This window comes from Glandiceps talaboti, chromosome 7 (assembly GCF_964340395.1).
Source record: "Glandiceps talaboti chromosome 7, keGlaTala1.1, whole genome shotgun sequence".
Lineage (NCBI taxonomy): Eukaryota > Metazoa > Hemichordata > Enteropneusta > Spengelidae > Glandiceps > Glandiceps talaboti.
This window is the reverse complement of record NC_135555.1, coordinates 10,103,931-10,116,318: the sequence shown is the minus strand read 5'-3', so window position 1 is coordinate 10,116,318 and position 12,388 is coordinate 10,103,931.

Below are 12,388 nucleotides of genomic sequence, written 5' to 3'. Positions count from 1 at the left end.
GTAGGAAATAGGTTTAAAGAGTTGTCATAGAGACTTGTTTGCTAGACCTGGAGTGGTGCCTTCCCAAGTGACAGACATTGCAATAATGACTAAATATTCCACCACAGTATACTCTGCAAGTAAGAGGTATATACACATCTTATATGGCTACAAGTACAAGTTTGATGGTTTGATTATGTGTGCCTAGTAACCTGAGCTGTGCAATGCAGATCAACGCCTTGAACAAATGAGACAACAGAACATGCATTGTGGGTAGCTGCAAATAGAAGTAATATGGAGCTTATGGATTTCCCAATACCAGATGCAGTATGGGTCCAAATATGCCTGTCTCCATTGCGATGGATCCTTATATGTATGTCTCCAATGCTATGGATCAACATAAGCTTGTCTCCAGTTCTGTGGATCAAGATATGCCTGTCTCCAGTGTTTGTTTCAAGATAGGCCTATTTCCAGTGCTACACAGACTATGACTATACCTCAACCAAGCCAATATGTGTACATTTGAACAGAAAATGCAGAATTTATACCATAGACGTTCACTACACATTAATGTCATTGGTTCTGTGATGCTCAAAATGTGAGTCCAAACATTGAGAATTGCACTTCTTTTCTTAAGAGAAGTAAACCCAGAAATAAAGGTATTTTAATAAACTTGGGGTTGTGGAAGGTCATTTCATGCTTTCACATCACATAGATTTCACTCTGTTGCCAAGAAACACTAAATTTATTCACCTCTATTGTTCTTTCAGTGGTACATACATGAATGTTGATTAGATGAACAATGAATATTCATTACCTTGTCTGAAGGAAATGAGCACTTAGGAGTCGTGAATATGTAATGTTCATATGTAAAGGAGTGTCAATTTAGTTTTTTTTGGCAGTCGGTTGAAATTTGTGCAGTGTGAAATCATGAAATCACTCCAGAATCCAAAGTTTATGAAAATAACTTTACTTCCTGAAATAGCATTCCCTTTACTCCTGTTTTTTCCAAACTTGTAGCTTTTTTATGAACAAACGAATATCCCTTTGGTAGAAAGATGACTAATCTAGCTAGCTCTAGTATAGTGATATAAATCTTCAATATTTGCTTCATTCAGTTGGATATTACCCGTGACCATGACGTTTTGTCACTTCTTGGCCTTGACTCGTAGTGACAAGGCCCCTTATCCCACTCTTGTTTGAACAAAGGAAATATTGGTAAATGCTAGAAGTGATAAAGTAGGTAGGGACTGTAGTTCTACTATGTGTAGTTTCAGTAACTGACTATATAAAAGGCCTCAACATCAAGTCACGATGTCTTAGTTTGTATACCAGTCATTTATATTGCTGTTACGCATCACTCTACAGGGAAGACAACAATATTTCATGGTTATTACAGTAGTACAGGTATTTTAGAAAGAAAAACAACTTTTGAATACAAGTGTAAAAAAATGCTAGACCCTGTTTTCATGTCAGAGATGACATCTTTTTCACTATTGCTAGTTTCAAACAGTACAGATCATCTTTCACCACAAGGTAGAACATTTCAAGAGAACTGTTTGGATTTTGTGCATAGCAAATGTATTTTTATTGAAGTGGTCAGTCCATGTGCCTGATACAGCATTTGCTTGTGCTTGAATTTTTTTTAATTCTCTCAATATTACTTAACTTTTTATTTAAAAAAATACAGGGTTACAAACGATGTTACAGTGCCCTCAGTGGTAAAAAAGAGAGAATCAATGTCCTTCCTTGTGAATTCAACTTGTAACCAACAGCAGGTGAACACTAATGTGCTACAAACATAATATCTTGCTTTTTTTGCCATTAGAAAAATTTGTACTGTTTGTTTCATGGTAGCGTTCACTGGCTCTGTTTGATACAACCACGCAGAAACAAATAAGATTCTATACATGCTACACTTTAAGACAACAAGATTGAACGACCACAGTTTTTGCGACCTTTTGTCTATTAAAGAAAATGAACCAACGTGTCACCATACAGACAGACATCAAAATATTGGCGCCTGCATGTCTGTGTCTCTTTGCAATACGTTGAATATTTTATTTCATTTAAACAAAGTGTGGCAAGAAATTACGATCTTGCTGTCTTAAAGTGTAGAATGTGCAGTTTCTTATTGGTTTCTGCACGGTTGTATCAAACAGAGCCAGTGAACGCTAACCTGGAACAGGTGGTATTCTCGAAGCTATAACTCGTCCCAGTTCAATGTCCTTGGGACTTGTCGTGGATTTTTTCATCAAATATGGCCGCCATTCAGTAAAAAGTGATGTGAGCATAAAACAGTAATGTATGCATTTATTTCCCATGTTCTTTATTACCTGTTCACAAATTTGTTGTACAAAATTGCCACATTTAATGGCAAAAAGTTTCTGCAATGTGCAAGAAACTACTTGATTTTGGCAACTGATGCTGAAGGTAAAGAGGTCTTTAAAAGCAAGCTTGTGCCTGAGAACATGGTGAGAGACACACAAATGCATATGGACAGCTCATTTAAGAAAAAAAATGGACATTCTAAGTTTCTTCGTGAAGCTTTGCAGCATATGATTGCATTTGAGACAAATATGTCCTGTATCTTGCATAATTTCACCTTTTTTTCAAGAAGGCGTGTAATTGTTTTCATGTTTTTTAACTATGAGCAAATTCAGAAGTTAGTCTGCTTTTCCCTCACGTATGCTGCACCAACTCTAAAAGTACCAAATTTACAAAAAGAAAACAATAAATTAAAATTTATGATATTGTGTCAAAGTAGAGTGAAATATTTTCAGTAACATTTGTTCCCCTCCCAAGTGGAAAAAAATAATCAGGTATACTATTGAATTTTATTCTGACAATGCAATATCCACGATGAAGTAACGAATAAGCATTAAAATTGCCATATGACATGTTGTACTAGATTATTTGAAAAAACTTAGAATATGTTGAAGTCCTCTTTAGCATACTTTTGCACTTTGTACTTTGAATTTTATAGATGCAAGTTTTTGCAAATTTGTAGTATGGAAATGTTCATACAAATGTCCTATAGTACCTGTAATAACGTCACTAAAACATTTAGAATATTGGCAATCTCCAACTGTCAAAAGTTGAAATGCCTTTTTTTTGGCACCCACAGAGATATGCCTTGCAGCACAGTTGGCATTTTCTTATATTTTAGGTAGTGCATGTATGTTTTTACCCAAATTTAGCTCACAGTTTCTGTTAGTACACATTTATATTTGCTTTTTGTTGAGTTTAGTTCTCTTCTGTAATGCTGTCTGTGTCACCATAGCTTGTGTTAGGAAAGAAATGTAATTTCTTTTCGTTGTTTTAATTTTAACGATGTCATGATGTGAATATGAATACTTTTGTTTTTGGTGCAAATTATGTACATTTTGATTTCATATTATTATGAAATGATGAAATATAGATTTTTCTCAGCAACCAGTGGGTTTATTTTATTTATTACTCTGGTAATCAAGGCCTCGGTTTACTAAGATAAACACAATCTAAAACTATTGTTGCAACATGTTGATACAACGCTGATAAAGATATTGAATATATGATGGTTTAATTATAGTCTCAGTTGGAAGGCTTTCTGAAAGTGCGATAAACTTGTAGTGTACTGTTTGGGGACTTCCAATGTTTACACTATCTTGATCACATGGTGATTAGATTGCACAACAGATGAGCTATCACCCACTTGTGTAATCTACCACATTAATCAACAGTAGTTTTAGTTTGCATCTAGCTTAGTAAACTGAAACACTGATTACCGAGTTGTATTTTATCATCTGTCAATGTCTGAATGTTATGAAGGTGACTAGTGGCAGTTTGGACAAGTTGATAGATGTTATAAATGGTCATGAGGGGTGAGATGGGAATGGGGGTGAAAGATCCAGCTATTTAATACTAATGAAACCAATAGGTTCTTTTGTATTAAAACAAGGAAATACATTCAGGTAGCAGTTATTATGATTCAGTTTTTTAGTACAACTAAACTATTCAGTTCTGTTCTGCTATAGACATGGTAGAATGTGTGTGTGTGTGTGTGTGTGTGTGTGTGTGTGTGTGTGTGTGTGTGTGTGTGTGTGTGATATGCAAATTAGATCAAACAAGTGACTCAAAATGTCCAAACTGCCATCTGATTTTCCAAGGATGAACATGTTTTTCAAGTTATAATAATGCCATGCTTATGAAAATTTGGTCTACAAATGTGGCTTTTGGTCAAAACCCTTAAAAGAAAAAAAAAAACATTTGGCAAAGTGGTTTGTTGATATTTCCAGAGATTTTTAGATACAGGTGTGACTTCATACATGTCGTTGACATGCAACTTATATTTTAAAAAAAGGATTTGGCATAAAAAAAGGAAAGTAAGTCTTGTGTTCAAATACTACCAGATAGATTCTGAAGAAATGGGGTTGGGATGTACATGTGTAAAGGGATGAGTGGATTGAATGGGATTAAAATGAGGTTGATAGAGTTTACCGTAAATGTACTTCCCAGTGTTTAGGAGGCACATGAAATTCATTTCCTACAATCCTGCATTGCACAACCTCTCCTTAATAGGACACACAGACAGTGTTTTCCTTGTCTGTGGTGTAATCATGTGTAATCATGCCTTGATAGTGTATCTATGAAGTCTGGGTGTCCAGAGTTAGTGGGCAAAATGTGAATATTGGCACATTCTGCCATTATCCCTGAGGTCTGAAAATAAAGTGATGTGGTTTGATTGAAATCCGCTAGTGCTTGTCACAGGTGTTCATACACAGTCTGAACATTTGGTTCCTTTGACCTTGAACTAAAAAGTCAGGGTCAAAGTTAGGGTCTCATTAGAAAACCCATCATGGTGGTAGATGTAGACTCAAATAACGTTTCTGTCTATTGGGTTTCTTTCTGTAAATGAGCCAGTATCCCGAAGAATTCCGAGAATCAAAGCATCGTGTATATGTGGATTATAGTATTTGACATTTGTGCCAGGTTTGAGTGAAATCAGCTCATCCATTTAAGCAAAGACCCTACACGAACGGTAGGGTCTGTGATTTAAGAGATAGCATTGGAAATGGACGGACGTAATTAATGTAAAATAAACCCTCCCAAGGCTTTGCCTGTTTGGGTCTAAATATATGCTACTTGCTCAAAGACTGTAAACTAAAGTAATACTAATAACCTTGCCTTAGTCAATACCATCGTCATTAGTTAATTAACAGTACTAGTAGCAGTCATAAAATCGTGAACTATTTTTAAAATAAAGAAAAAAAACAATGCAACAAATGAAACGAAAACTTTTATTGTTTTCAAGGTCAAGAATTCATCGTTTTCCCATTTCTGTTCAAATCTGAAATTATTTTGGTATTATTTTGATCTCTATTTTATAATAATGTATAATAGTGCCCTTGATTTTTTTTCTTGTTTTTATTTAATAATAGGGACTTTTAGTTTGCCTGAACAAAGTCAAAGTAACAGCAAAATGATATAGAATCGTATTTCCTAGGAACATACTACGTTCTTAATATCATTATGTTTCTGTAAGTAAATGACTTTCATTTAAAAATTGCCACATATTAGTGCAAATTTTGTAGACACCATCATATTTCTTCCAGACGGTTATACCATGAAAAACACCGGCCGCTGACCCGTCTCTTTTCTTCATTTGAAAGCGACCAACTACATAACACAACTCTCCATTTGGACTAACATCTGCTCCCTTTAGTTCAAACACCAGGGTTGCTTTATCCGCTTCAATTAGATCTTTGCAAACTTTCTTCAGTGCTGGGAAGATGAAACAGTACGAATTTAACTTTAAAAGGGGTTCATTTTATTTGATATTTGTTTCTATATTGTTATGTTCATAAAAACAATGAATCCTGAATACTGGTGTTTCTTTTTTTATTTTCCATGTTTCTCATTACTGGGACAAAAGGCACTACTGGCACACCACATCCGCATGTCTGTAAAGGCATTCAAACTTTTAAAAGTGCGATTTTGAATTGAACGCAACACATGTAGATATCAAGCACACTAACATTTTTGTTTTTAAAAGAGCCACTAAAAAGTCATTAATCTATTACTGCACAGACAAGTGTCTGTGTTTATTGTAACAATGTAAGGTGTTACGATGAGAAACATACTATTAGCAATAATTGTCGTGGCCCTAAAATGTAATCGTGCTGGAGACTTAACTCAGAGAAGATATGTGTAGTTTTATGGGCATGGTTACAGATGTTAGAATTCCAGACTTGGAGTCATCCAAAAGCTGCATGATTTATACATATTAATTGTGTATTTTATCTACGTCATTGTTATGGATGAATTGTCTTGCACATCAAAATGTTTCCATGTTTTCCTTCAGATAACCACATTTAATCACATACAACATGAAAATTTAGCCAGTGTGGTATCGTACAATCGCGATGAAGTAGAGAAAACCTACCATCTCGTCCTATCTGCATCTCTTCTCCAGGTGGAAGGAGCATGCAGTCCGTGCTGTAAAATTCTGACGCCGAATCGAGGTCCCCTGCATTATAGGCATCGTTAAATATGTGTATTTGACCGACAAGGAATTCGGTTAGTTCAGAAATCGAAGCTGCCATGGCCAAATAGAAAAGCTGCGAGAGAAAGAATAATATATCAGCCAAGGAATACAAATCAGTTAGAGTGTCGTTATACATGATAACAATTGTGAAATAATACTTCATAATCTCTTAACACTATCTCTATTGACTTGCTATCAGGGCGCTAGTAGATATATATTACCCAGAAGGCTTTTATGCTGAGAGCCGGGAGAAATAGTTGCTACATAACATCACGAGGGTTAATATGATGTTTACTAGTGCCCGAATAAGGTCAGGCGCTAAGTATTTTATAACACATATACGAGCCACATATAATCATAGTTTATTTCATGACTGAATATGTATTTCTTACTGCTTTATTAGTTGATGACATAAAGTTTTCGTTTTTCCGATCTTAGAGAAAATGATTACAGATTATTTTATCGATTATCATATCCTATAACGTTTACAGTAACAATACACGTCGGTGGAATAGCAGTGCAAACTCTGAAACTTTTCTATTACTATGTGGTGTTAATTTTCCACCAATTGATAAAGAATTAATTTGGAAGAATAGTTCAGGAAGAGACTTACCTTAGGATCGGGTAAACAAATAACGCCTGGTCGAACGTTTCTGTGTGAATGAAGTTGCTCTACTGTTTGAATAATGTCTGGAAAGAGTTGTATCAGGTAGACACGACTTTGCACATTTGGTACGCGAGGTCGTGTATGCAGTTCATTGGCTGACACAAAGAACACGCCCATATAAACATCCATTGTATTTACTAGATCCTTGCATATAAATACACAATAAATAGGCCAATGTCAAGAAAGGTTAGAGCATATAGAGAAAGTTCCATCCAGTTTGTGGCGGTCTCACCCAGTTTTGCCCATTCTGTGTTCCCCATCAATGTTCTATGGCCAGTAGCTGATGTTTTATTTGTGTAAGATGAACATTGTCCAATTCTGTGTGATAGGTGACATTTACCTTATTAGAGAAGTTATCTGTGAAGTTAGCTTCACAGCTAATGTCCGGTCTTTGTTAAGCGTTCACTAACTTAAAAGCTACATAAATTTCTATGTCTGATTATATTGGTTGTCGTCTGCTCAAATTTCACTCCGCTTCACTTTCATTAACAAAGTGCTTTAATCACCAGACAGACAGACAGACAGACAGACGTAGAGACAGACAGACAGACAGACAGACGTAGAGACAGACAAACAGACGTAGGGACAGACAGACGTAGAGACAGACAGACAGACAGACAGACGTAGAGACAGACAGACAGACAGACAGACAGACAGACAGACAGACAGACGTAGAGACAGACAAACAGACGTAGGGACAGACAGACGTAGAGACAGACAGACAGACAGACAGACGTAGAGACAGACAGACAGACAGACAGACAGACAGACAGACGTAGAGACAGACAAACAGACGTAGGGACAGACAGACGTAGACAGACAGACAGACAGACAGACAGACAGACAGACAGACAGACAGACAGACAGACAGACAGACAGACAGACAGACAGACAGACAGACAGACAGACAGACAGACAAAGGTATAAAAGTTAACTGAAGGTAAAACAAATCCTGGAGAGACCACAATCATGCATAATATGGTTCAAAGCTTCAACTCAATGCACATGAGAACAGTCTCCAATGAGTACACTGATCTTACGATAATGATGTATGTGTGTCTTTGTCATATTTGATGCACAAAAGCAAAAGTTCGATGGCACCCTTTCAACCCGGCCTTCTTAGTCACGATAGGTCATACTTGAATAGTAGTCCACGGAATTATATTTGCCAATGTAGAGTAGGTGTTCAAAAGGCAAAGCTAGTTCATGCATGAAACAAATGGAGCAATTTAAAGCATTAATATTGTTTCTTTATTATCGTATACCTATTTGCGATGTAATTTTCTTCTTAAATTGATCAAAGTTCTCAGGCAATCATGGAAAACTAACTTCTCGTAATACCATCATTTGTTGAAGGTTATATTTTGACCAAGATTGCTGGTGTGTGCATGTGCGTCTAGAGGGAAATAGGTCAAGTGACTATGATACATGACTTGGGTGAGCTGTTAATAGTGTTATGGTTATTGTTATGTGTTAGCATTCTGAATCAAGAATCACAATCTCGTGCATATGTGGATTATAGTATCTGACATTTGTGTCAGGTTGGATTGAAAGCAGCTCATGTAGTTCAGAGATAGTATTGGAAATGGATGGACGGACGGAACGGACAGAACTCAACGTAGTACTAGTAGAAGCCCTCCACAGGCCTTGTCCTTTTGGGTCTAAAAGTATACTACTTGGCCAAAGACTGTAAAGTAAGGTATTGATTATGTCTTGGTTAATGTCTTTGGCACTATTTTTTTTAGTTAGTGCAAAGGACCATTTCTTGATAATGTCTTGATGAAATCAGTAAGGATCTCTGTATGTATGTCCTTCTATAGTTGCAGTAAATTTGCGTTAACAGTAGCATTTATAAAATCGTAAACTATTTTTATGATAAAAACGTACAATGGAACAAATCATTAAATGTTACCAATTTATTTAAAATACAAGGATGACATTATCAGGCAATATTTCATGTTGAATCATGGCAAACATTAGTTTAATCGTACAAAACATAAATTTGTCATGTAAATATATATTTAATTTCAGGGAATAATTTGTTTCCAAGAAACAGTGATTTATTTCCGAGATTATATGAAAACTTGCTACTGGCCATTTTTGAAATAATAAAAGAAAAACCATTTTGTTATAAAGAAAACCCACAATGTTCTATTTTCAAATAAAGTTAACACAGTTCAATTCTAAATGTTTTATTCTTTTTTACCTCTATTTCAAAAGTTGATATGGGAATCCCTTGAAAGTTAGTTCGAGTATTTTTTTTTTACCAAAGTAACATCAACAATTTAGCATTTTTATTTCTGGAACGACTACATTATTATAGTTACCATTATTTTTCTGCAACTAAAAGATTTTCATTTAAAAATTGCCACATATTGGTGCAGCATTTGTAAGCGTCGTCATATTTCTTCCAGACGGTTATACCATGAAAGACGGCGAATTGACACCCATCTTTACTCTTCGTAGCAAAGCGAGCCACTACATAGCCCAACTCTCCATCTGGACTGACATCTACCCCTTTCACCTCGAACACTATACTTGATTTATCCTCTTCAACTAGATCCTGACAATCTTTCTCCAGTGCTAAGGAGATGAAAAAAAATTATGTATTAAACTAAAAATGGTCTACTTTTTAGCTTCCGGAGGAACGGCTGACTCGCACATTCTTTTGGGTAATGACCCTGATTAGAATCAAAATTAAAATTAGCATGAATTAGCATGTTGATGTAGTGACCAGCTCAGCTGTCACCAGATGGCCCTGTATGAAAATGGTTCTGTCCACATTCTGACCGTTGCAGTACTACTTTTTGCAATAGCAGTAGACTGTACTAAAACAAATAGGCTATATCATAAGCATGTAGGATTAAAATTTGATATAACTTGGCAATTAAGTGGATTATGACTAAGTGCATGTATTCTATAAAGCTTGACATTGTAGCCTTTAGTTTTATTTAATCATTTCCATAGATAATTGGCAATATCTCAAAAAAAACTGGTTTCAAATTTACATCATCATACGGAGCGTACCTTGTTGATAACAGACTACATGTCATTTTTTAAGAGAGTAAACTTCAAATTTCATATGATTTGGTACATATATTGGTCATATATTGATGATACCAAGGTGCATGTGTCCTTTTTAGCTTTTTGATGTAGTGTTAATTTTCACCATTCATTTTCATATAATTAATTATTTTTTGGCAATTAGGTACTTTCTTAACAATTCAGGATTCAAATTTTATGTAACTTCATACATACATTGATATAACAAAGTATATGTGTCTTGTATAGCTTGTTCATGTACCTTTTCTCTGGCATGAATCATTTGCATAATTAAGGAAATTAACCAATCAACGGATATATCATATACGGTAGCTCATAATTCAGCCATGTTTGCCATCGTCTTGCAAATCAGAATGGTCCAATTTCGGTTTAATATCCACAAATTAAGCTATTGCTCTCCTGTAACCTACCATCTCGTCCTATCTGCATCTCTTCTCCAGGTGGAAGGAGCATGCAGTCCGTGCTGTAAAATTCCGACACCGACTGAAAGTCTCCAGTATTATAGGCATCTATTACTTTTTGCAATTGTTCAGCAAGAACATCCTTTAAATCAGAAACCGCCATAGTGAGATTGATTACCTGTGAGACAGACTAAAATAAGTAACAAAAAATACAATTTATACTGCCCTACGTATCGTCCGCATTATTCAAACCACGTGTCTTTTTTGCCGTTATGAATAGGACATTTGTTATAAAATTCCAGTTAATGTATATGAACCGTTTACATAAATACCGATTTTAGGTAAATAGGTTTACTAACATCTTAAGAATGCATGGATTAAAATAAAACAGGGATGTGCTATAAAGATTGTTGATGTAGCTTTTGATTTTAATGCCTCGTTTGCATAAACAATCGTCTTTCGTAATTAGGCAGCCTATTTTAATGAGAATGCAAGTTTCAAATTTCTTATTATTTGGCACAGACATTGATCGCACATGTCCTATATATAGTTTATTTTGATTTGCATAATTGATGCTTTTCAGTAATTATGCAACATTTTAATAAGGGAAACTTCAAATCTAACAAAGTCCATGTGTCTGGTAAGTCTCGTGTTTTGATGTGTGTCGTCGCAAATGTGAGTGTGGGTCTGAGGGGAAGAATGAAAACTAACTGTGTTGCCATACAGGTGTTGAAAGCTTTGGCGAAACTGGGTGTTGCAGTTTGGGTTACCCCTACATACCCAGAGTCACCAACAATCTGTAGTGATTCCAAGTTTTAATAACCTCTTGTACGTGGTAGTACTATGATGGGCTAGTTTTCTCCAATGACAAAGAGTTTAAAATGAGACTTACCTCGTAATTGGGTATCCAATGATAAAGATAAAATAAGGTCTTGGCGAATGTAAATTCTGCGAACACGAACTCGGTCTACGAGGTATTTAAATTCGCTCTCTGCGACCTGTATAGATATAATAGAAGCAGCACAGTATACCCAATGTGCCGTATAGGGGTCACCAATTCTTAAAATCACAATACAAAGAACGTGATTTTGTGATCATTACCATATTGTTGTCATTGTGATCGGGTGCATATACATATAAAATGAACAACAGTGGTAAACCAATGGCATTTAGACCATGACGAGAACGCTGTATCCAGTCTCTCCCACTTTTTGTTCGGTTTGTGGCGTGTAATTCAGGCCAAACTAAGGATGACGTATTTGACTTGAATATGATTGCTGTTGAATTGCAATCTTTAATAGTCTTCATATTCTTCATGAATCTGTCGTATTTTCATTTTTATTCACATGGCTTGGGACAAGCCTTGGAGGAGAAAGAACAACGTCATGAATTTGTGATGGAGATGTCATTCACCTTAAAGTTTAGTATCCTTTTGTAACCCAAAATACAATTTATACTACCCTACGTATCGCCCGCATTATTCAAATTACGTGTCTTTAGTACAGTATATGAACCGTGTACATAAATACCGATTTTAGGTCAATAGGTAACATCTTAAGAATGTATGGATTCAAATAAAGCAGGAGTGACTTGGCACAGACATTGTTGATAACAAAGCGTACATGTCCTATATATCGTTTATTTTTGATAAATCATTTGCATAATTAATGATTAATTTTCAGTAATTCTGCAGCATCTTAAGAAGGCAATTCTAATTTACTAAAACGTGATATATATATATATATATATATA